This window comes from Danio aesculapii, chromosome 11 (genome assembly GCF_903798145.1).
Source record: "Danio aesculapii chromosome 11, fDanAes4.1, whole genome shotgun sequence".
NCBI lineage: Eukaryota > Metazoa > Chordata > Actinopteri > Cypriniformes > Danionidae > Danio > Danio aesculapii.
Window position 1 is genome coordinate 18,919,103 of NC_079445.1, and position 27,944 is coordinate 18,947,046.

General features: G+C 37.8%; 1 protein-coding gene across 3 annotated transcripts in view; it reads right to left on the reverse strand.

Moving 5' to 3' along the window:
• LOC130237677 (chemokine-like protein TAFA-1) overlaps positions 1-27,944 on the reverse strand; it is a 308,089-nt gene that overhangs the window by 214,810 nt on the left and 65,335 nt on the right. The gene's annotated exons all lie outside the window — the stretch shown is intronic.

The following is a 27,944-nucleotide window of genomic DNA, read 5'->3' on the forward strand; positions in this document are numbered from 1 at the left end:
TAAACAGTTGCGTTTTTAGTCGTTTCTTGAAGACAGCAAGTGACTCGGCTGTTCTGATGTAGTTAGGGAGTTCATTCCACCAACTGGGCAGATTGAATGTGAGAGTTCGGGAAAGTGATTTCTTCCCTCTTTGGGATGGAACAACGAGGCGACATTCATTCACAGAACGCAAGTTTCTGGAGGGCACATATATCTGCAGAAGTGAGAGCAGATACGAAGGAGCACAGCTAGAGATCACTTTGTAAGCAAACATCAGAGCTTTGAATTTGATGCGGGCAGCAACTGGAAGCCAGTGCAAACGGGTGAGTAGCAGAGTGACATGTGCTCTTTTGGGTTCATCAAAGACCACTCGTGCTGCTGCGTTCTGAAGCAGCTGAAGAGGTTTGATAGAACTAGCTGGTAGCCCGGCTAGCAGAGAGTTGCAATAGTCCAGTTTGGAGAGGACAAGAGCTTGAACAATGAGTTGAGCTGTATGTTCAGATAGGAAGGGTCGGACCTTTCTGATGTTGTAGAGTGCGAATCTGCAAGATCGGGAAGTTCTAGAAATGTGGTCAGAGAAGTTCAGTTGGTCATCAATCGTAACTCCAAGGCTTTTTACCATTTTGGATGCAGTGATGGTTGCTCCATCCATCTGGATTGAAAAGTTATGGTGAAGAGTCGGGTTGGCAGAAACTTCAAGCATTTCCGTTTTCATGAGGTTAAGCTGGAGATGATGATCTTTCATCCAGTGTGAAATGTCTGACAGGCAGGCTGAAATGCGAGCTGGAACCGAGGGATCATCAGGGTGGAAAGAGAGGTATAGCTGGGTGTCATCAGCATAGCAGTGGTAGGAAAAACCATGTTTCTGGATGACTGTTCCTAAAGATGCCGTGTAGATAGAGAAGAGAAGTGGTCCAAGCACAGAGCCCTGAGGTACCCCAGTGTATAGATGCTGTAGGTTGGACACCTCTCCCCTCCACGACACCCTGAATGACCTGTCCGAGAGGTAGGAACTGAACCATTGAATAACAGTGCCTGTGACGCCCAGTGACTCAAGCGTAGATAGCAGGATCTGGTGGTTTACAGTGTCAAAAGCAGCTGATAAATCCAGCAAGATGAGGACAGATGATTTAGAGTCTGCTTTAGCCAGTCTGAGGTCCTCCACGACCGAGAGCAGGGCAGTCTCAGTTGAGTGGCCTTTCTTAAAGCCAGATTGCTTGTTGTCCATGAGGTTGTTTTGAGTAAGAAAGTCTAGGACTTGATTGAACACTACTTTCTCCAAAATCTTGGCCATGAATGGAAGCAGGGATACCGGTCGGTAGTTTTCAAGTAGCGTTTGATCCAGGTTGGGTTTCTTTAGCAGAGGGGTTACCCTAGCCTGCTTAAATGAAGTAGGGAATAGACCAGAGTCAAGAGATGTGTTAATTATGTGAGTCAGTGTTGGTATGACTGCAGGAGAAATGGCTTGCAGGAGATGAGAGGGAATGGGATCTAGCGGACATGTGGTTGCATGGCTTGATAGCATGAGATTGGACACCTCAGACTCAGAGAGCTGGGAGAAAGAGGTGAGTGTGTGTCGTGTTGGTGGTGTATCTTGCGTGTTTGTTGTAGGTGCAGCAAATTGAGCACTGATTTTTGCAGTTTTGGTGCAAAAGAATGTAGCAAAGTCATCAGTAGTGAGTGTGGAGGATGCGGGTGGAGGAGGAGGGTGAAGGAGGGAGGAAAATGTTTTAAAAAGCAAGCGAGGATTGGTGGCACTGTTGACTTTCTGACGGAAGTATGTCTGCTTTGCAGAAGTAACCTCAGTCGAGAAAGAAGACAGAAGAGTTTGGTATGTTATGAGCTGTTCAGGATTTTTTGTTTTTCGCCAGCTTCTCTCAGCAGCCCGAAGTTTTGAGCGATGCTCACGGAGAACATCAGAGAGCCAGGGTGCAGGAGGACTGGCTCGGGTTGGTCTGGATGTCAGAGGGCATAGTCTGTCTAGACATGATGTTAGCGTGGAGCAGAGTGTATCAGTTGCACTGTTCGTATCAAGTGCAGAGAGTTTGCAAGATGGAGGAAGAGAGTTAGAAACAATGGTGGATAGTCTGTTGGGTGAGAGAGAGCGTAGGTTTCTGCGAAAGGCAACTAGAGTAGGAGTGTGTGGCGGCTCAGGAGTAATGTGGATGTTGAGAGAGAGAAGGAAATGATCCGATGTTTGTAGTGGAGTTACTAGTGTTTGGTCGGCGAGGCAATGTCGAGTGTAAATAAGGTCTAGTTGATTACCTGATTTGTGAGTAGCAGAAGTAGGTGCTCTTTTGAGGTCGAAAGATGCAAGCAGAGTCTGGAAGTCAGCAGCTTGAGGTCTTTCTATGTGGATGTTGAAGTCACCTAGCACCAACAAGGGAGTGTCATAATCAGAAAAAGATGAGAGAAGAACATCCAGTTCATCCAAGAAGTGACCTAATGTACCCGGTGGGCGGTAGATGACAACCACATTTATGCGAAAGGGGTGGATAATGGTGACTGCATGGAATTCAAAAGAGCTGATTTTTGGCAGGGACGGTCTCTGAGTGAATTTCCATTCTTTGGAAATCAGTAGTCCAGTCCCACCCCCTCTCCCTGTCTGACGAGGGGTGTGGGAAAGAGAGAAATTAGTAGAAAGAGCTGCATGTGTAGCAGTGACCTCCGGTCTCAGCCAGGTTTCAGTTAGAGCCATGAGACTAAAGTCAGAATGAGTGGCTATGGAGGTAATAAAATCTGCTTTGTTAACAGCAGATTGACAATTCCAGAGGCCCACAGAGAGAGAGAGTTGTGAAATAGAGGATACATGAATTGATCGAAGGTTGTGAGGGTTGCGCCTGCAGCGTACCTCCCGTGCTCTGCGAGTATTAGTAACAACAGGAATTAGTAAACACATAATAAAGTGCAAGGAAAACAATAATGAGTGCAGAGAAAAGGAAAAAAAAAATAAAGTCAGAAGTACTCAAGTGCTTTGTCGGTGTCTTTGCTCGGTGGAGTCGCACAGGTAGAGTCGATGGTCTTTACCCTCGTCGGTCTTCACACGAGGCGGGCTTCACACGAGGCTGCCGCGACCGCTGCCGCGGTGAGACTAGGTCTACCTTTTCTCACCGCGAGAGTACTTGGTCTACCTTTTCAAAAGGTACACATTTGTAACCAAACAGGAACTATTGGTACCTCAAAGGTGCATTTAAGTACCCACATGTACCTTTGAGGTACTATTACGAACTGTTTAAGCACAAATATGCACCTTTGGAAAAGATACACCAGTGACAGCTTCCATACAGTACTCCTAATGGGATTCATTGTATGCTAAACAGGTACAAGCAGCATTAAGAAAAAGTTACATCAAGAGATCTTGAACATAACAAATTGAGGTAAGAACATCACACTAAAAATATGGTCTACAATGTGTATCTTCAATGCGAACTGTCAGCAGGGCAGATCAACAGTGTTTATTAGCAGCAGGTTTCATGTTCCTGCGCCTCAAGCCAGTGATTTCTGACCAGACACACTCCTAACTCAATTTTCTCTTCAGTGCTGGTATCTCTCTGTATCTGAAGCATTAGGATCCACTTAGAGAGATAACGGTAATCACTGTCGCCTTGCTTTGTATTAGAGAACAACCAGAATTTTTGCCCAATGTAGAACTGGCTGATGGAATGGGGAGACATGATGAGCTAAAATGCAACTGGTGTGGAGACACATGGGTAATGAAGCTAAATGTGTCCGTGTTTGCATGTGCTTAAGTGAAGACAGGCAAGTGAGACAAGTGTTTTGACTGTAAATGAGGCAAGTGTGTTCCTAAATCACTGCATATGTGCACACTCATTACCTTAAATGTCAGAGACAGCACAGGTGCAATTAGACAGTTGAATGCTAATCGCTAGTTCTCGCCCAGTAACTGTTTTAAAGTGTTAAAAATTGGGCAAACTGAACAAATGGCTACAGACAACTTTATATAAATAACGACATATAGTTTACAGACTACATTCTTAAAACATTAAACATCCATAGAAGCTCCACAAAATGTTCTTTAAAGTTGAAAACTTATAGTTTAGAAGACTGAAAGGATTACTGAAGGGATCTTTGGTGAAACCAAAATCATCTTCGATGGCATTGCTGCAAAAGTCCTTTTAGAATCTTTATTCCTTTATGACTGTCATGATTAGCGGCACGGTGGCTCAGTGGATAGCACTGTCGCCTCACAGCAAGAAGTTTGCTGGTTCAAGTCCCAGGTGGGCCAGTTGGCATTTCTGTGTGGAGTTTGCATGTTTACCCCATATTCACGTGGGCTTCCTCTGAATGCTTTAGTTTCCCCGCACAGTCCAAAGACATGCCCTATAGGTGAATTGAATAAACTAAATTGGCTGTAGTGTATGAGCGTGTGTAAAGGAGTGTGTATGGGTGTTTCCCTGGTACTGGGTTGTGGCTGGAAGGACATACACTGCGTATATACATGCTGGAATAGTTGTCAGTTTATTCCCCTGTGGCCACCTCTGAAATAGAGTCAAAGGAAATGAATGAATGGACTGTCACAATCACCAGTGATCTAGCATTTGCAGATCTCTGGAAAACTACACATCTGCCACCATATGACATACACCTCCCAGAAGTCTTTGTAGTGACACACCAGTTCCTGATCCCCCTGATCACACACACACAGCCGGCAGTAGGACTATCAATGCATCTCACTCACACACAGTGCTGAGTCTTGTTAGTTGTGAGCAATTGTAAGTGTTATCCATGCCTTGCCTAGTTGTTTTGACCCTTGTTTGTTTCGTTGTTCATTCTGTTTTGCCGCCTGTCTTGACCATTCGCCTGTGACTTTGATTACAATTTGGATTTCCTGTGTGCTCCTGTTTTAGCCATCGCCTGCCTGACAAATCTCTTAATAAACTGTATGTGGATCCTCACCACTGTTACCGACCCGACTCATTACAATAACCTTTATTTCTATAATTTATACGATTATGAGTAGATTTGCATTTCTATTTGTAGATTTTTTTTAAATATTACATTTATTCAGCAAAGAGATCATACATCAAATAAAACAAACAGATAAAAAGTGACAGAATATTTTGCATTAAAAAGATTTAACACAAAAAATAAGCATAACAATATCACAAAATTATTAGAGACAAACATATATGATGCATTTATCAGATTTTTTTTTAACAAAAAACTATTATCTAAATATTTACAATTATTACAACTTATATAACTTATATAACTTAATTATAAAACTTAATTTGCAATTCTTTTTAATCACATTGGTGCAGTGGTCTTGGTAAGCAGTAAGCATCATAAAAATCTAAAACAATGCATTAAAAACATTGTAAATTTTTGAAATGAAATGACAAATAAATAAGACAAGAGCAAAAGCTGTAACAGTGTAATGCTAATAACATATAATATATATAAAATCATAAAATTTCCTTTATTTTTGATATCATTTACTTTTGATTTTAGAATTAAATATAATTACATAAATAATAATTAAATAATAATTACACTTAAATATAATTATATAATTTCTTCACATTTTTGATGCTGACAACATTGTCTAAACAGAAATGCACAAATGTATTTAAAAGTAACATTCATAACATATTTGTTTTTAAATCATTTATTTTGTTAAATAATAACAAAAAATAACAAAACAATAGCAAACAGGTGAGCGTTACATAAACCACACCAAGTATGCCAGGAGAAAATTATAGGATCTGAAATATCTTTTCATTACTAACTCGACTGACGATTTTATCTCAAACTTGACTGATTATCTGTCATCATAGTCTCTGTATAATTATGTCCCACAATGGTGGTGTTCCCTATAGTTATGATGTGATTTGATAGATTTAAATAGATTTAAATGATAACGTATTTAGGCCTTTTATTGTTTAACATGGTTCAAATGTCTTAAAATATGCTGAACGGATCAAGTCATATTATTCAGTCCATCCGTTCACGCTAACAGTAATTTGCTGAAGCGAGTCGGTCCAAGTATCTGCAGTGGCTCTGCGTAGGAGAGAACAAGATTAAAATGAAGCCTCGGCCACTCGTTCATTTCTCCCGCCGACCTCAATCTATCTCTTTTTCTCTCTGCTATGGTCCTCTCTGCATTTCTCCATTTCCTCTCGTCTCAGCACAGAGCTCTCAGTCAGACAAGAAAAAAAATTAAATAAAAAAACAGTCTAATGATGAAGTCCAAACCTCCTGCCAAATGGGATGATGGGTGACGTTATTCCAGGCAGGTGCCCCTGTTTTGATGAAAAGAAGCCCAGAAGTGTAAAGTTGCTATTTATAGTGTCTCTCTGTCTGTCATTGGGTCGTAATCACACACTTACAGAAATACACACTCCCAAAAAAAAAAAGTAGAAAATCTGGACCCATCGATTGAAATGATTTGACCTTAACTAAGGTTTGGTGTCTCATTATAAATATACTCTTTGTTACTGAATTAAATAATGTGCTATTTATTTATTTATTTATTTATTTATTTATTTATTCATTTATTTATTTATTCATTCATTCATTTACTTCATTTTTTATTTATTTATTTATTTATTGTTATTGTAGTTTACTTTTTTTATTGGTATTTAACAAGACAATACATACATTCACTAGCTGCCCTCCATTACACTTACACTCCTAAATATCACCCCATACACTGGATTCAGCAGTATATAATCCATAATAAAAAAATAAAGACTCTTAGTTTTAGTACTTTCCTGCTATTCCCTCAAAATAAAATTTTATTAAAATAATAATAATTATTCCTTACAAATATATAGTGCTTTTCTGGATATTCAAAGCGCCTTACACATTTTTGGAGGGAATCTCCTCATCCACCACCAGTGTGCAGCGTCCACCTGGAGGATGTGACGGCAGCCATACTGCGCCAGACTGCACACCACACACCAGCTGATTGGTGGAGACGAGACCAAGTGATAATGATATGAGGATGGTTAGGAGGCCATGATTGACAGAGGCCAGTGGGCAAATTTGGCCAGGATGCCGGGGTTAAACACCTACTCTTTTGCGAAGGACATTCTGGGATTTTGATTGACCACAGAGAGTCAGGATCTAGATTTAAATTTTTTTGTCTAGATTTTTTTAATTTCATCCGAAAGACGGTGCTCACTGAACAGTAAAGAGTCCCCTTCACTATACTGGGGCGGTAGAACCCACACACAGCGCAGGTTAAGCGCTCCCTGCTGGTCTCACTAACACCACTTTTGGCAGCAACCTAGCTTTCTCATGTGGTCTCCCATCCAGGTACTAATCGGGCACAGCCCTGCTTTGCTTCAGTGGGCTACCATGAGAGTTGTAGAAAACTAGCTGCCGGCGCAGTAGGTAGTGCTGTCGCCTCACAGCAAGAAGGTCAATGGTTCGAGCCTCGGCTGGGTCAGTTGGCATTTCTGTGTGGAGTTTGCATGTTCTCCCTGCATTCATGTGGGTTTCCTCCGGGTGCTCCGGTTTCCCCCACAGTCCAAAGACATGTGGTACAGGTAAATTGTCCGTAGTGTATGTGTGTGAATGAGTGTGAATGGATGTTTCCCAGTGATGGGCTGGAAGTGCATCCGCCGCGTAATAACGTGCTGGATAAGTTGGCGGTTCATTCTGCTGTGGCGACCCCGGATTAATAAAGGGACTAAGCTGAAAAGAAAATGAATGAATGAATAAAGACAAACATATCCTCAGAAAAATGAGAAAATAAATCAAATAAATAAATCAAGTTGGTTACGAATAAATGAGTAAATAAGAACAAAAATAAACTGTTTAAATAGACAAAAAGATTCCTCTAAGGAGTCAATATTCCCTATTTCCAGTAGTTTACTGTGTATTAGAGCTGATATCAACTGAACAGGAAGAAGCCTATGATATGGTCTAAAATGGGATTCCAGGTCTTCTAAAAAGATTTGAGAGATTCTGCAAGAAAACATTCTAACTTCTAAGTTTTTTTGCAACTAAAGGTTTCTTGGACCCACAAATAATATTAAAAAATATGTCAATTAATAACTCAGCCCCAAACCCCATAATTACAAATGATGAGTTCATTTAGGCAACAACAATAATACTAAATAAATAAATAAATAATACATAAATCAATCAATGAAAAAAAAAATCTAGATGCTATTATACTGTCATTTAATTATTAATTAAATTTTATTTTGTTAATAGTTTTATTTATTTATTTATTTATTTATTTATTTATTTATTTATTTATTTTTCTGTTAGTATTAAAAATATTTTATTATTCTATAAATTGTTTTAGTTATATGCTAAAATATAACAAGCCATTTTAAACAAATAGTTCATGATTATTAAAATTTCAAATAAAAACTAAATAGCATGTACATTTGTCAGAATCCCCTCTTTTGCTTGTTTGTGGAAAAGAAACTCACAATTTAATTTATTTTTAAAATGCTGCTGTCACACCTATCCTGTTCACACCAACACTGAGCATTAAACACCTCAAGCCCACTTAAAAAAAAAAAAAAACATTCTACCATATCCTCCAGTGACATGTAAATATTTTCCAAGCTGGCAACATGTTGTTCACAGCAAGCCATAAGTGTTGCCCCTGTCAGGGCATCACTGTGGCTCAGAGTGCTGAGAGACCTTAGCTTTCTCTGTTGGCGACACAAATACAACATCTCCTCCTCATCAGCGGATTACTGCACTTAGCCCACCTCCAGCTAGTGCTGAAATAGCAGTAGACCCTTCTCAGGGCTCACCTTTCTCAGTCTGCACTTCATATAAACACCAGAATGCATTCGTTCAATGTCGAGGTTGAACTGAAGAAAGAGTTTTGGCATCCACTGATTGCAGTTAATGGCAATATGGAAGCCCAGGTTGTAAAGTCAATGTTAGTCATGCAACTAAGATGGAGCATGCACAATTTTCACACAATGTGTGTTCTTCCTGTTCCTCTGCTGTCTAGAGACGACATGCAGTTAAGGGCAGAAAATAAAAATAAAAGAAAATCACAGAGACAGAGAGAGATTTCAAAATATATGTTCCCTGAAAGCATAAAAAGAATAGTGTTAAAGTTTTAGGTAGGATTATGTTTTTAGGATTTGCTTCGGGGTAATTGAAATGATACTTTACTGTTGTCATGACACCCTGAAAATGTCTTGTTTTCAATCTGGTATGCGTGAAAATCAGCTCTACAGTGTGAAGTCTGCTTTAAATGGTTAAAACATGCTAGAAAAATGAGACTAATTGCAATTCACTATTCAAACACCACAGTGGCAATATCATTGTAATGTTTGATGTCTTACAATTGTTGTTAGTGTGCCTACTTCTATTGCCGAAAACACCAGGAAAGAACCTGACAGGTTCCGTTGGTGCCTTGACCCGGACGGAAATGAGTGTAACAAAGAAGAGCTAGAAAAAGATATATGAAAAAACCTTGCTTCACTGGCCTAAAGAGGTGCAATAAATGCTTCAGTGTCCTTGATAAACAACTGCATACCAGACACAAAGCCCAGCACCAAACCACATCTTTGCTTTTCCTCTGCATGCTACAGTGCAGTTCGGGTTTTAAGGCTCTCTTTTGAGGTTTTCCGTTCATCTGCTATTTTTTTTAAAACCACCTTGAGTGAGGTTCCAAGCCAGCTGTGCTGCTACCAAAATGTGACGTGAACCCATGGTTGATCATTGATTGGTCTGAGAGAATACTTAATACCAGAGTCATTAGACTAGACATCAAACTTGCTATATGTAAGTAGCTATTTTGTTGGTTTGAACGACTAAATCAGGGGTTCTCAAATTCGGTCCTGGAGATTGCGGCAGATTTTAGCTCAAACCCCAATCAGACACACCTGGGCTAGTTAATCAAGCTCTTACTAGGATTTCTAGAAACATCCTTGCAGGTGTGTTGAGGCAAGTTGGAGCTAAAATCTGCACAAACCGGAACTCCAGGACTGAGTTTGAGAACCCCTGGACTAAACCATTTTTTTTAAATGGCAGCATTGTGGTCAGCTGAACAGGTCCAGACGTTTCTCTTGTTGGTAGCGGATGGGATGGGACACCTACAGAATTAACAAAAATGTTCAGGAAGTCACAATAGTATAAGCAGTGCAGCTCTGGTGATAATCCCAATTATTTTAAGCAGGACTAAACGGCAGTGGAAATGTAAACAAAATCAAGCAAAAGCTAAAGCTGTGCCGGACCATTTACATAAGTACGTTTTAGTTTTAAAACGGCGTTTTAGAATGAAAATGATCCGCGTCCACACTAGCGTTTCACTCAGCGTTTCTGAACAACTCTCCATCCACACCACACCACTGAAAACGCACATCACGTGACCACACACACACACACACTCTGGCATGCGCTGCAGCATATCTATCCAGATGAGATCTGTGCTCATCGGATTGTTCATCAAGGATCTAATCTTACAATATTTGTTAAACGTGATATTCAATTCATCTTGTTGTCTACATCTAACGACATATTCCGCGACTTTGGTCTTTTGAATCTATTACTTGTTCTCAGGTAACGTGTTCTGGCTGAGCACAAAGATAAGTTAATAGTTAATTTAACCACGTACATGCTGTATATTGACTGACTGCTTGCCCGTATTTCCTATATTGTATAAACATATTGTACGTTATACTTTTATAATGGCCATTATTGATTATTAAAACTGATATTCAGCAAAAGAGAGGGTATGTTTCGTATTTTTCACTGAAAATGAAAAGAAGCAGTGATGTTATATGCTCCGTTTTGTTAAATATGCACACAGTGAAGATGACGGTCTTATATGCAGCTACACGACCCCACAACATTTCTGCTGCCTGTTAAGTTGCAGATATCAAAATGAAAATAGGTAGTTCCTTAAATCATGTTTTAATTTTATTGTTAATATAGTGAAACAATGTAGCCAGGATGATGTGAATGAGGCTATAAAGTACACTGTTCCCTTTGAAGATTTACCCGATGTGTCCTCGGGCGTTTGTTTTCCATATCAAATTTGCAAAGGCTGAACTTACAAGGAGAGGATGCAGGACTGAACTTTGTGTAGGCTACTTAATATTGAGGGAAAGACCCCAATCAGATTTTCGGATTTCAGATGTCTCCGTTTTTGCCCATCCACACTGAGACAGAGCAGCAGCATTTTAAAATGAAAATGGCCTCTTCAGCATTTTCAAAACGTTCCGTTTTCGGCGCTCAAAAACTCTGGCGTAGTGTGGACAGATGGCATAACCGTAGCAAAACGTATGCGTTTTAAAACTAAAACGTATTAGTGTAAACGGGGCCATAATTTTCTATTACAGTATTCCCACTGATGGAGCTACTGGATTTTGTACATGACATTCTACAATGGCACTGTACACAGTTTGAAATTCTACCATAATGCAAAGCACCGCTCCTGTAATTTTATAATAATTATATTCATCTCAAATCTGGTCAACTGGAGTTCGAATTCTGAGAAGACCTGCCATAGGCAGAAATATTGCACATCTTTTAGCAGAATGTTTGTCTTTGAACAAAGTTTATATATTTCAAATAAGAGCTATAATTACAAAGATGACACATTCTCTTTCCATTTGCTCTGGGGTTCAATCAATGTCACTTTTTCCGTTCTGAAGAAAACTTTTACCTGTTTGGTGATTAAATTAACAGTTTTTGAGTGCTATCTTGAACAGAATGTGACACATCCGGTGCATGCTACCTGTGAATTTTCACTGATTCTGTGACCCAAATGGGATTGAAGTTTTGAGGGGTGAGTGTATTGGAGAGCTGTACAGGTTGCTGTACTTCCTTGGCCTCATAAAGTCCTTAGAATCTGGAATCTTTAAGGTCCTTGTTAGGTCAGTCCACCACATTGGTCCAACTCCTGCTTGAAATGTGGGGAACAGAAACAGGAGGGGTTGTGCTCCAGCATCTCTTCCTGGATTAAATGTGCCTCAAAGCAGGGCAAACATGACTATCCAGGTTGCACTAGTGCTGTGACCCGGATGGGAGTGAGGTTTAGGAGGGTCAGTGTAACAGGGGATAGCTAAGAGCTGTTTGAGTACACCTTGCTCCCCTGGATTCTGGAAGTGCACTAGAGGCTGCATCTTTGTCAGTATATCCACTTCCCATGCCAAAAACAGTGTTTTAAATCCAGCTGGGAGAAAGGAGAGAAGAACTGGAGGGGTTATATTGATGTCATGACACAAATGCACATCAGGTTTAAAGAAGTGAATTTAACATGGGCATACATGTTTAACAACTAAGCACACTAGAGGATGCGGTTTTTAAAGGCATAGTTACCTAAAAAAGAAAATTCAGTCAACATTTAATCACTATTTACTTGTTCAAAACCTGTTTGAGTTTCTGAATTTTGAAGAATGATTTACAACTGTAACCACTGACTTCCATAGTAATGTGTTTTTCTAACTATGGAAGCCAATGGTAACATGTTTTTCAGCTGTATCTTCTTTTGTGTTTAACAGAATAAAAAATTCAAAGATGATGCTTAAGAGTTAGTAAATGGTGAGTACTTTTTTTTTTTTTGATTAATTATACCTTTAATATCTTTTTAAGATTAGTAAATCCCCTCCTATGTTAGATATTATGGTCTGAATACTGCTTGAAGATGGATTAGTAAAATGTGGAATCCGGATGGGTTGTGTTTTTGCCTGTCTTGCCCGAAACACTGGGTTGAATCCAGCATTAAAACAGGGCAAACAGGATGATACAGTTTACATTGGTGGTTGGACCTAAATGGGGTGATATTTAGGAATGTGAGTGTAATGGAGGACAGCTAGTGAAAGGCGCGTAAACAAAACTTACTCTTCTGACCTTAAGTTGTGCTCTGGTGATTTGATGGCAATTGTAAGCTGTAGTATATCAAAGCAAAGAACGCATAACTTGTTTTGATGTGCTTTCTTTTAACACATCCTGTACTATAGCTGTGTACTATATCCCATAGGTCAGCAGGAGGTCTCTACACATTTCACAAACAATATGATCCAAAATGTGTTATCCAATACCTCTGAAGATGATGAAAAATTAAATCAAAACACTGACTTGAAGCTCAAAATAATTTGTATTCAGTGTTTATCTGTGCTCAAACTGATGAAAATGTATCTTAACACTAAAATTCATTATAACTACTAGAATGGCGATAGCGGTCATTCTGACCATTCATATAAGACTGTGCAGAATTAAAAAATTGGTCACATAAAATTTACATCCAAAGCCTTTACTGAGATTTTAAAATAAAGCTTTGAATATCTGTCATCATTTTTTCTGAAGTCATTAGCGCAAAAGTATTATCTTTTTGTAGTATAACTTATAATTGCATATGAGTTACTAGACCACCCCCAAAGGTGAATACCCAAAGGTTGAACAATTTGGCATTGTACGATGTCTAATAAGAAACATCGCAAATGTCGATGGCATCCATGAATTAATTATTTATGAATAATTAATTAATTCATAAGGAATTCATTATTTGTAGCCTACCGTTTCAACAACCTGTCCTGCATGATCTTTGTTTTCCCCATAAGTAATCAAATCATAAATTAATAAAGATAAGTTACACACAAATTACCACCTGTCAATCACTTTTTCTGCGGGACTCTCTGGCATAAATAGGCAGAGTGATCTGTGTCATTATCATGGCGTCGACAAACTTGGTTGGTAAAAAAGGTGCACAACCAACAGTATCTGAGGTTTTCACTAAAATTACTAAGTACAAGCATGAAACCGAAAGATTGAAGAAGTGTACTGATGCTGTGACACATTACTGATAGATTCAAAAGACCGAAAAGTCATTAGAGACAAGATTAATAAAATACCACGTTTGACAACAATAGCAAGACGTAATCTAACGGTACATCCTTGATAAACTGTCTGACGTGCACTGCTCTCTGAGGTTTTGAGCTCAAAGCACTCCACACTGACTGCCTGGAGCTCAACATGCGCATATACTGCTGAAGCGCATGCCAGAACCTCTGTGTATGTGTGTGTGTGTGTGGTGTTGTGATGTGCTTTTTTAGCTGTATAGTGTGGAAGGAGGGCATTTCAGAAATTATAGATGAAACGCCAGTTTGGACGTGGATCGTTTTCATTCTAAAATGGCATTTTAAAACTAAGACAAATTAGTGTAAACAGGGCCGAGGGTATTTTTCGAAAGCGGGTTGCTGCTGCGATGGGGGCGGGGCGAAGGATCGCGATGTTGGCTCAGCATCATGATGTCTATCGGCCCACGGACGATGGATGATGGCATCGTCTATCGATCCAGCCCTAGTCGGAAGTCAAGTTATGCTATTGCTATAACAAAGTTTTATTTCTAATAGCTGAAAGTTGCTAGGTAACAGAGGCATGCATAATAAAAAGCACAGAAATAAGTAACGGATGGTGAATTGTGGTCAATTTGACTATTGAAAGTAGAAATACTTCGTTTTTTTTGTGTGTTTTGCAATTTTAATAAAATAATGTTAATTATTCTACATAAAAAGTTTCCTGTAAAAGTCAGGGTACTATTAATTATTTGTGTTATATTTTAACAAATGTATTAGGTAACACAATTTACAAACAATGAAAATGCCTGCCACTGTAGCTCAAGTGTTAATACCAGGATAAAACAGCACCAAAATATCTGCTAAAGAGTTTGAGGTATGTGTATTTACAAGGCAATTAATTACAAGGCAACTTACAAGGAGTATATTGAAACAAATATATAGAAGGTTACCTAATATGTGCAACTACAAATGATATCAAAATAGTGCTGCATGTGCAAGCACTGCATATGAGTGTAAGCAATGTAAATAAAGCTCCCGCAGTTCATCCACTTCCACCCAGAAGCTGCCAGGAGGAGTATGATAACCCCTGCAAAGAGCACACCACAGTAAACTTCACCTCCAGCCATTGCAAACACGCGGACCTTAGCTAATCTGACACAAGATCCCGGGATCAGCTTGCTAAAGTTATCCTTGCACATTCTTAGATCCTCCAAATCCACATGATGCACTCAATTCTCATCAGCATCATGCCAATTAAGCCTCGTACACCATCAGGACGGTTTTTAATTACAGTAGTGATGTGTGTTACTGATTGTCTCAGCCAATTCCTTGTAATTCATATTTAAATAATTAACAATGAGACGTTGTCATCTGAAGTCAGGCGGGTGCTGTCTGGTCAGGGGATTTCAACTGATATCTCATTAATCATCCTCACAATCTATTACGCAGGAAACGGGAGCGATTGAGGAAGTTGACGGTAGGAAATTCGAGTGAAATTGAGAATGTGTGTGTGTTTGTGTGTGTGAGCAGATCGATAAAGAACATTGTCCTTTACAGTAACCACTGACCCATTCCCTTGGCTCTCTTTGGCCTCTGACCCACATCCTGCCTTTCTTCCACATTCTCTCGGATGAGTTCGGTTCATCTAAACCGTTGAACTATAGCACAGTATTTCTCAGCAGCGGTCATATTTCCCCCATTGAGGACTGTGTCCCGTCTCAACATGCTTCAGTGATGTGGGCACTCTAAGCACAGCGGTCCCTTGTGAAATAAGGAGATGTTTGGATTTCTGAGGACGTTAAGGACATAAGCATGGCTCAAACAGGCAGAAATAGAAAAGCCAATAAGAATCAATATTCTTGACAGTAATGGTACATGCTTGCTGTTAAAATATCAGCTTTTATTTACTGCATTTATTTCATGAATAATTAACAAATGTAATATTTTGACAATTTTAATTAGCATTAAAAACATTTCATGATATCAACATTTTCAAAATTTCGTATTTTAATACAATTTAGAATGTAATTTACTCTGAAAAGCTAAATTTTCAAGTGTTCATGTTATGATTCTTCAGAAATATGATTAGTATGACAATCTGACGTTTTTTTTCACTACTTTGTGTAATACATATATGCCTCACTAAGCTAAATTCATACATTTTATCCAATTTAATATAATTTTTAAAAAAATACATTTAAGTTTTCAGCGTTTCATGAATAATGATTGAATTCTAACATGTGACTATTTTAAACGATGACAAGTTTGCATCCCTTCATCGATAAATAGATAATAAAATATAAGATAATAAAAGTTTGCGATTACTGGTTAACTTCCATTTGCAAGCACGGGCATCTATTTAAATACACACTATAAGCCTAATTTCACTTTACTTTTATAAGCTATCTGTAGATACTAGCCTATTTTACAAGAAAAAGAGTCGTTAACACTTATGGTGTCTATCGGTTGCTTCGATTTGTCAGTTCTTAGACCAAAGCTAAATATTTTTGATTATCAGATCAAAATCATATTGACTAGTATTTTTAACACATTATAATTGTTTAGGATACAGATCAGGCAGACTATTTTTACAAATTTAACAGCAGACCCCACACATCTCGTTTTGGAGCGCTTTGGGGGGGAGGGGTTGACGGGGGGAAAATCAAGCTTTAATCATAGGGTCACATCCCCCTGTAATTTGCACCCTGCTTAAAAATATTTATATGATATAATATAATATCACTATTATCAAATGATGGTAAGAAATGTGATGATTAATATTTTTAAGCAAACAATACATAGAATGAAACCTGAAATAGACATCTTGAAGTGTGTAGAATAGGTAGAACATAATTACTGCATTAGAAAGTGTACATGAATAATAAGAATAGGAAAAATTATATTTTATTTAATTATATATACTGTATATATATATATATATATACTGTATATATATATATATATATATATATATATATATATATATATATATATATATATATATATATATATATATATATATACAGTATATATAATTAAATAAAATATAATTTTTAAATATAATAAATAAAATGTAAAGGAAATTTGTATGTTGTATTTTTTTTAAATTTTTTTTATTTTTTCTTGAATTTAATATTTTGCTTGAATTTAACTGTGATTTGCTTGAATTTAATAAAATATGTTTGGTGACTAAAATATTATTTTAATAAATATATCTGTTTTGTTCAAATGCACCAAAATATTTTGCCTAAATTTACTAAAAAATGGATGAAAAATATTTATTTTTAAAATCGGGTGTACTCCGTTATGCTGAGCACTGTATATACTTTTATTTTTTGCTTTTATTTTTTTATTTTTTTCTCTATTATCTAAATTTGGCACCTATAGCCATACATATTTAATAATAACTAGATTTCAAATGAGTTCTTTTTGATGGCATTAGCCACACAAAGAAATTAGAGCTAGGGAAAGAAGGCATAAGGTTTGTGTGCCATTTGTTTCCTCTTTTAAGGATTTAAGTGGCAGAAACATCACTTGAATGCTAAAACATCTGATGATAGGAGGCATGGTGTGCACGTCTAAACACAAAGGGATCTTCAGGAAGCAATCATTGGCATAATAGCTGACAGGGAGAGCGAGAGAGGTTCAAATGATCAGTCAGTTTTGCATGTTAAAATGGGAGATGACATTTCTCCAAGAAACATATTCGGCAAGTCTCTGGTGTGCGCTGAACAGAGGTGTGTGTGTGTGTGTGTCTGTGTGGCAAGAATCTGCCCTTTCATCATAGACATTGCTGATCTTTGGAATGAGCAGATGACTTAATACCCCAACACAGCGCTCAAACAGAATCCGCTATCAGTCACCGGGGAGAACAGATTGAGCTGAAAGATCTCTCATTTTATGTTTCTCTCCGTCTCGCTCGTTTTCCCGGTCCCGTTCTCCAATGCTATATTTTCCATACAGTACATCTGCCCTACACCCTGCATACTGACTTCTGTTGACTGTGTTGTAATCCTGTGTAACTAATTTTAAAAATTAACATTATTTCTATACCAAAATATACGGATGATTTACTTGATACTGAGGCCAATGTTTGGAATTTGTTTTACCTTCCTGTAGTAATCTATAGTAGTGCACGACGGGAATCCTAGGATCCATAATGCCCAAAAATAAAGAGCAATTAGAAAAATTAGCATTACAACACTTCCCTAAAATAGATGTGTTTTTGTTTTCATTCAGAGTTTGAAATGAACACCAACCAACACATCAAATGTAGGTGAAAATCAACCATGGCATGAAACGCAAATCAGCACACACTAACCAATTTGGTGGTTATGATTTATAAATTACATTCCATCAGAGCACTCCATAATCCTCTGTATCAGAGGTGTCAAACTCATTTTCACTGAGGGCCACTTCAACATTAGTGCTGCTCTCAAAGAGCCATTTCTAACAGTACAATTTTATAAATGTTACTACTCCTTAAAGACTCACGAAACACCAAAACATTTTTTGAGATGTTGACAGTCATATATATGTCCCATGTTGCTAAAAGCACTATTAGGACACATAAATTTAGCTAAAAAGTGAAAATTGGTTGTTTTTGCCTTGGTCAGAGCAAATTCGTTCTCCGGTTTAAAAATGTTTTGAAGCAACGTCACGGCGATGAGATCCTTGTGTAAATTCCAGCGTGGAGATGTCTGTGTGGCTGTCTGTACCGGCCTGTACAAAGTGACATCGTTATGTTTTCAGCACATCTGTTCATTTATTCATGAGAAAGATTTGGTTCGAACCAATCAGCGCACTCTATTGTGAACGAGATGCAGCTTAATTAATATGCATGATATAGCTTTGAAGACTCTTTTTACCTGTTACAGTGTTTAGAGAGACGCCGCGTTGTGTTACCAAACGTAATTCAAACAAGTAGTAGAAGAAGAATTGTTCAGAGACAGTGTTGCATTCATAAATGTGCTGCAATGAAGGTTTTGTTTTCATTTCCCTACAATAAGAGCACAGCTCGCCACACTGTGGTCTGCTAACACGCAACAAAAAATGTGTTTGAGAGGAACTTTTTTACTTGAGAGCTATTTGAATCTGGAAATGGTTAAATCCAGATTTGCCACTCGTCTTCTTTTTAAAAAAAAAAGATGCGGTTCCAGTAGGTATTGGTTGTCCTGTCTCTACAGATTTGGTAAGTGTGTAATCAGTGTTCTTTGCTTATGTTTATTCAGATGGAAAAGTTAGTTAGTATCGTCAGCAGTACTTTTTCAGTTTTTAAAGACCTACCTTAGTCAAAACGATTTAGTCACTATGTTTACAGTTATATCACTACAATATTATGGACTGAAAATCCTCCACGTCCACACAGCTCTCAGATCAGCTGTAAATGCTTCTCTCTGAATCACTGTCTATCTCCCCTGCGTCTGTGTTTGTGTTGCTGGTGTGAAAAATCAAATGTAGTGCACGTAATAAAACTCCCCTCTTCATGCAAGCCCTACCCTCTTTTGCCACTCAACACTCCCACCTAAACAAAGCTGGACTCACCCACTTTTCTGACTTTTTCAAACTAGAGGTCTTCATCGCTCTTTAACACACTTTTAAATAACTCGCTCTTTATTTCATTATAACGTTTTAAAGTAACACGTTTTAATTTTACTTCTATAATAAATTTTACTTCTCTGGATTGTTTAACACAAATCCTTTTATCGGGTTACGAAACCCACCAAAGTTCATCAGACAAATATCATCAAACACAAGTCATTACCATTCCCCAAAACATTGTCATATTTAAGAGAAGCAGAACTGTGGAATAACAACTATTTCTGAGCTGCTAATGAGTGGCAGATGGGACGTTTGCAAAAAAAAGTCAAACAAATCCTGCATAGTTGAAAGTCAGTGAAACACTACTGTCTAGTGAGTGACTGCGAATCACAAAAAACATTATGGGAGATGTAGTTTAAAGTGAATATATGATATAAAGGAGCACGGTTTTATTAAAATGCTGGTTTCACACCAAACATAAAGCAATGCGTCACTTCCTCTTGAATATTTGTGGGATGCTTTTTCATCATGTGACCATGAGATGCGGGACAACAGAGATGAGGATCCACGTGCAGTTTATTTAGAGAATAGTCAGGCAAGCAATGGTCAACAGGTACAAACAGGAGCATGAGGGTAATCCAAAGAGGGTATTCAAAAACAGGTGAATAGTCAGGACAGGTGGAAAAACAACATGAAAGATAAACAACGATCAAAACATGAAAGGACACACCAGGAATAAGGCTTAGGTAATGTTCACAGGAAAACGGCGTGTAAAAGAGTGTGAAACTGGGCTGTATAAATAGTTCATTTCATCATTCAACAATGAACTTCGGCTGTGCACTAAAAAAAAATATTCAAAGATGATTCCTTGTATTAACTAAATTTTTTTTAAGTTAAGTGGTTGTAAACAATTTATTTGGGCTGAATTTAAACAAACAAATTAAGTTGAAAATTGCACAATTTAATTAGTTTGTTTAAATTCAACACATTTAAATTGTTTGCAACAATTTTGCAGACATCATTTTTTTCAGTGCAAGTGTATATGTGTTCGTGTACACAAGATTTTGAGCTGCGGCAGGAGTGATGGGAACAATGACTTCTGGGAGTTGTAGTTCTACAGAAATGTAGGAAGTGATTTCCTGCAGAGGCAACACCACTGGCGATCACACCAGCAAGCAAGATTTGGCCTGCAGGCCTTGAATTTAATTACATTATAACTTAATACATTCATTCATTCACTTTCTTTTCGGTTTAGTCCTTTTATTAATCAGGGGTTGCCACAGCGGAATGAACCGCCTGAGTTTAACACATGTGCTCTAAATTTAGCCTCTGCAAACAATGATTTACTAATGTAAATCTGAAGGTGATTCAGAATTGAGTTATAACTAAATATTTACAGTAAATCTGAAATACTGTAATTCAGATTTCTTCTTTTAAAATATAATTATGTCAGGATTCTGCCGCTTTGGTCTCGTTAATTCTTGTTTTGGTGGCAGAGTTTAGACACCAGTCCTGTCTTGTCTAGTACGTTGTGCTCAGCTCGAGCATTCTCTTTTTGTTATTTTATTAATCTTTGTACGAGCGCCATCTCAGCTGTGCGCGGGCTCTGTGCGCTTCTACTTGACGGGGTCCAGGTGTGCTCGAGATGTGCGCTCTAGTTTTGGTGTTTGTTCTGTCTGTAGCACGCGGTTCCATTCTCAGCGTCTCAGTCTAGTTGGTTTTGGTTGGCGCTGTGATGGAACAAGCATGCTGCAAGTGTGAGTGCAATGTAAGTGTTTTCGTGTGCTCGTGTCTTGCGTCCTGTTTGTGTTGGCATTGTCAACATTGATGGAAAACGGTGTTTACATTGGGCTGCGTGCTGTGGTGTTGTGTTTCATGTGAACACACGGTTAATGAGTTCTAGTCTGTTGTTTTATGTGAGCACATGGCTTGTGTTGTTTCATTATGTAATGTGCTCTCCCATCTATTGTCTAGTCTCACTCTTATTGCTAATCCATTATTAGTTTATTCAGTTCACCTGTTTGTTAGTTAATTCTTTCTCTTTATAGTCTCCTCTTGTCTGCTGTTCTGTGCCAGTTCGTCACATGTTGTTTATCCTATCTAGTCCTGTTCCAGCCCTGATTCCTGCCAGCCTGCCCATTTCAGTTTGCTTGTTTATTTGTGTTTTAGTTATGTTTCCCCCCTCAGGGTAGTTTTTGTTGCTTTATGTTTTATTTTATAATTAATAAATCCAATCTTAGTCTGCATTTGAGTCCTTGCTCCTTTCCCCACCTACCAAACATGACAAATTAATTTTTGGTTAATTTGAACAGTAAGTGAAAAAAGTACATTTCCAACACCGACTTGCACTTCTTGTATAAATTTAGCAGATTCTTTTTCCATAGAATCTTACAAATAAACTAATTACAAAGTGAAAAAATCTCGCAATAAATAAAAGCAAAAAAGTCATACGCAATGTCAGATATACAACACAGTCAGATCAGAACAAACTAATCAATAGAGAATCACATTTTTGTTAATAAGAAAAGAAAAGAAAAAGATTCCTGAGACTTATTAGGATAAATAAAGAAATCTGAATTGAAAACATTATTTTGACGAACACAAGGGATACTAAATGTTGACATACTTTTCAGTTTGAGTGAACTGTTACTGCAGTGTTTATTTTAGAAATACAATTCAAATGCATGTCTGCATACAGCAGCTTTTAGGAGAAGTACAGGCCATACTGGTCAGATCCGGTGGGACTGTGTGTGTGTGTGTGTGCCAGTTCTGTGTAAAAAGCTTATGTGAGCACTGGGAGGCTGCAGGTGGAAACAAAAGGTCAAGGTAAATGCATTCTTTTCGGGTTTGCACTGAGAAAACATATTCATTCCATTGACTATATATATGTGTGTGTGTGTGTGTTTGTGTGTGTGTGTTGATGGTGTCACATCTACAGGAGAAGCTCTACTCCAGTTTTGATTGACTGAGTCCTCACTGGCCTTGCTGTATTGGGCCCAGAACATGAATATCCTTTGGCATGTCAGATGGAGTTACCGTCACCAGACCAGGCATAACAGCAAGGTGAGCAATGAGCGACTGCAACTGCTGCTTGTTACCAAGGTAGCCGAGTCGTCCTTACGTCTTTACACAAGCCTTATGTTTCTTCTTTTCTTCAGGGAACATCTCTCCCTCCCTATTTTTTGGTATAAATAAGTGATGTAATTGCAAGTGCTAGACAATGCTCTGTGCTATTCAAGGCCATTGCAGGAGTTGACAGAAGAGGAGGACTGAATAAGATGGAACAACAGAAAGTTAGATGTGGAAATAAGACCTGATGGATGGAGGAAACCAGATTTGGAGTTTCTGGAGAAATGTTTTTGCTGTGAATAACTTTATGGACGTGTTCAATAACACCCTGATAAAGTGCGATTTGTCTTTGAACTGCTAATTTTGGCAAGTTGTATGCTTGAAAAAGCACAATGACAAATCATAATGAACGTGATGAATCGCATAATATGATCAATTTCTCAATCTCTCATCGTCTTGTTCTTGTGCCCTAGTCGATACTGCAGATCAATACGCTTTTCACGTTCATGTGAATAAAAGTTATATTTTCCTATACAGTAATTGGCATGTATATTGAACAAATATCGCTGTATTTCATTTGGATTCTGCTCAGAAACCAGTTACATATTCAAACAAAAAGACAGACAGGGAGATAAAGTATGTAGGCAGGCAGATATGACAAAATGACAGATAGAACGAAATAAAAGACTAGAATAAAATGCAGATAGACAGATAGATAGTTATCTAGAATTGTATAAAGACGATAGAATGATACAATTGCTTTGACACATTTTTCAAAACATTCTCTAAACTGTGAGTGCAAATCTCAAAACAGTCTGCTGGAACTTCAGAACTTTATTTCATCTCTGCAAAATGTAGTTCCTCACCCAAAACATTTCATTCATGCTTCAAAACCGAGTTATTGTGTCAGTAATTTGGCCACCAAAACATAAAGTGTATTAAAAATTTATTTATTTTTACAGTACATTTATGTGTGTACAAATGTATTACATGCAAAGTGCAATCTTGCCTGTCAAATTACTGTATTATATATTTCATATTTCTTACTGTATGTTACCACAAATACACAAAAAAAATAATTTTTGGTAAATTCTTGGTGGACATCCTGTGTGTATATGTGTATGTGTATATATATATATATATACACATATACATATACATATATATGCCAATATCTGATATTTATGGAGTAAAAATGTGTATACAAATGAGTGTGATGACTTACAGGATGAAAAATGATTGAGGTTGTTGTTGAGTTGTTGAGTTTGACATGTTTAAATAAGAATTAACTCATCAGTTTTTATTAACAAGCCATATTCATATATTTTTGTCCAAATGACAGACAGTTGTACTTACTGTTTGCACACATGCACCAAAGCATTTGCAATTAGCTTAAATCAATAAGAAATGCCACTCTGATGTGAACAAAAAGCTAATTGTTCAGTGATCTAAACTTATTGTTTTGAAAAAAAAAATTTCAATCGAGAATTGAGCCAAAGCAATTGAGAACTGTAAAACTGTAAAAGACAGATAGACGCTTAGATAAAGAGATATACAGACAGACAGACATATCTGTGAGAAGCAGACAGAAAGAATGATAGACATGATAATGCCAGAATAATATATAATAATAATAAAAGAATAATAATTGAAATAAAATATATAAAACAATGACAAACATGAGAGAAATGACAAACTGAGAGAAAAACAGAGGAAAACAGACAAACAGATATATAGGGATTATCTATAGAATTATATAAAGATCAATAGAATGATATAACAATATAACAACAGATGTATATGTGAAGATGTACAATAGCTACAGACAGACAGACAGACAGACAGACAGACAGACAGACAGACAGATAGATAGATTAAACAAAGACATAGATATGTTACAATAATAGATAGAACAATAAAACAATAGACAGACAGACAGACAGACAGAGCAGTAGATAGATAGAATTATTTTAGTTTATTTAGGCATTTCTCAATGTTTCTCAGATTTGCGTGCGTTGTGTTTTTTACCCCTGTGGCCGATCAAGGAAAAGTTGGTTCATGAGCAGCGGCATGTCTCGGCGACAGCTACATCGCCGCATATAAACTACAGCATTCAGCTCCACTGAGGCCTGCCAGCTATATCATCACCGCGCTATCAAATGAGCTCCCACCATTTCCCCCTCCTGTTAAAACGTCAGCTTGAGAGAAAAATCACCACCTCCAACCACTGCTGGATTTATACAGCGTGCCTCTGAAAATGAATCTCTGCTGGGGCGCCGATAGAGAGGATGCGACTGTGTGGGTATCAAGACCCAACATGGCCAATAAATGTGCTCACGAGGGGGTACAACAACAGCCGGATGAGTGTTGTCTACGTGTGGCGTCTGTAAGTACAGCTAATGCAATTTCTAGCCCAAATGACGGCGTTGTGCAATCATAATGCATTACAGCTCGTTTGGTAAGATTTATGATAGCCCTGAATTGAATTTAAGTGGTTTATAAGGATGTTGAATACAAATGTTGCTGTTCCACAGAGTTCAGCTCATAATTTATTAAAACGCGCTGTTGGTTTTGAAATGCTCGACCCCATAGTTCTTAAAAGGCAAACTCAAGCGCATCGGCTCTGTGTGTAGAACTGCAACTGAGAGCTTTGTCTTGAGCATTGTGAATTTCAAATTCCAGCATGAATGGCTCAGACTTGCAGCATCTTTATGGATTATGCTAAGTTAGAATCAGCTCTACAATAAATGTGTTCTACAGTAGCTTGTTGCTTGATTTCCTGTTTCAATCCCTAAAAGGAAATGAAGAGCGCTATGGCTCTAAAATTCCTGAATTGTTTTAACCCCACTTTGAGTAAAAAATACTGCAAATCGAACTGCTGTTTAAAAGTTTGGCAAAAAATTGGAAACATTATTAGTTAATGTTAGTTAATTAATATACTAACATGAACAAACAATACATTTATTACAGTATTTGTTATGTTAGTTAATGTTAGTTAATGAAAATACAGTTGTTCATTGTTAGTTCATGTTAACTCACAGTGCATTAACTAATGTTACTAAGCTTGAATTTGGATGTTAACAAGTATTGTTTATAATTAGTAATTGTAAATACATTAACTAATGAAACCTTATTGTAAAGTGTGACCAAAAATTTTAACCCATCAGTTGGGTTTGTACATATTTTACCCAAATTAGGCTTGAAACATTATATCATTTTGTAGAGTATAAAACAAAACAAAGAGAGGAATGAATAAATGAATGAATGAAGCATGGCTAAAAAATGTTCTTAAATGAGTTAATATATTAATTCTTGTTTATAAAAGAATTCTGTAAAAATAATGATGAATGTCATTCATTCATTCATTTTCTTTTCGGCTTAGTCCCTTTATTAATCTGGGGTCACCACAGCGGAATGAACCGCCAACTTATCCAGCATATGTTTTATGCAGCAGATGCCCTTCCAGCCATACACTCCCATTCTCTCAATCACACATATACACTAAGGACAATTTAGCTTACCCAATTCACCTATATTACATGTCTTTGGACCTAGAGCACCCAGAGGAAATCCACACCAACATGGGAAGAACATGCAAATTCCACAAAGAAATGCCAACTGACCCAGCCAAGGCTCGAACCAGCGACCTTCTTGCTGTAAGGGTGACAGTGCTACCCACTGCGCCACCGCACCACCCATGATGGATGAGGAAAAAAGGTAATTTAAGTGACTTTGAACATACCATATTTGGTGCTAGACGGGTTCTAAGTATTTCTGAAACTGCTGATCTACTGGCATATTCACACACAACCATCTCTAGGGTTCACAGAGAGTGGTCTGAAAAAAAGAAATATCCTGTGAGCGGCAGTTTTGTGGGTACAAATGACTTGCTAACGCCAGAGGTCAGAGGAGAATGGCCAGATCGGTTCGAGCTGAGAGAAAGGCAACAGTAACTTAAAAGACCCCTCGTTATAACGAAGTATGGAGAAGAGCATCTCTGAATGCAAAACATGTCAAACCTTGAGGCAGATGGGCTACAGCAGCAGAAAACCACACTGGGTGCTACTCAGTTAAGAACAGGAAACTGAGGCTACAATCCGCACAGGCTCATCAAAAATGGACCAAATGGACCATAGAAGAAAACGTTGCCTGGTCTGGTGAGTCTCGATTTCTGTTGCGACATTCGGATGGTAGTGTCAGAATTTGGCATCAACAACCTGAAAGCATGGATCCATCCTGCCTTGTATCAACGGTTCAGGCTGGTGGTGGTGGTGTAATGGTGTGGGGGATATTTTCTTGGCACACTTTGGGCCCATTAGTACTAATTAAGCGTTGTGTCAATTCCACAGCCTGTCGTAAAGCGTGAATCATCTCAGACTGGTTCTTGAACATGGCAATGAGTTCACTGTATTCAGATGGCCTCCACAGTCACTAGATCTCAATCCAATAGAGCACCTTTGGGATGTGGTGGAACAGGAGATTCGCATCATGGATGTGCAGCTGCCAAATCTGCAGCAACTGTGTGGACCAAAATCTCTGAGGAATATTTCCTTGTTGAATCTATGCCACAAAGGATTAAGGCAATTAAGGCAAAAGCAGGTCCAACCCAATACTAGAAAGGTGTACTTAATAGAGTGGCTGGTGAGTGTATAAAAAACAGAATGAGTATATTAAGCACTTTAAATAATATATATTACATAATATAATAACATAATAAACATGATAAATAAACACAATTGTTTTTAGATTCTTAGTTCTAAAAAAAAAGCAACAGAATGACAATTCCTTATTAAATAAACAAAATTAATATTCATATACTTATACAAATGTGCATGAAGAATATCAAAAGAAAAATACATAAACATAAACTGTGGCTTTTTATTATTCTTTTTATTAATACACTGTTCATGCATCATTTGGTCCCAGTTAAATTTAAAGAGAACTTGCTTTGACTTTGTATTTGAGGTCACTACATCCAGAGTCACATTTGTCCAACTGCGGACGTTCTTACCAGACACATGTCGCTTCCAGACACAAACGTTAGCTTAGATTTGACCAAACCTCCCTTGAGGAACATCCAGATATATCCTCAATTGATAAAAATCACACTCACACCTCCAGAAATAGAACATGCATAGAAAAATAATTAAATATTAAACACATTTGTCCCTCATTTTGATTACAGGCATCATCTAATTCCAGACGTCTGTTTAGACTATCAAGTTAAAGTCTGTCCACCAGCACTGCCAAACAAGTTTTAAATGCAAAACACCGTCTGTGCAAATAAAAAGAGAGAGAGGAGCGATGGATGAAAATAAAGAGAGCAAGAGGAGAGAGAGGATAATGAGGATCAAACTGACAGTGGTGATTTATAAAGTGTGAGCTCATCGCTGTGACTTTCCTCGGACACTGCTAGCACTTTTGTAACACACGGATAACAAACACACACACACATACTCCGCAGCTGGTGGATTTGTGGGTATAATGTGTTGCTGTGATTAATGTGTCCACAATGAGGGCTGTGTAAACAATGCTTCTGCACAGCTGTTCCAGAAGTTGATTTTTATGTCTGATTCAGTGAGCTACTCAAAACCCTGCGCCACG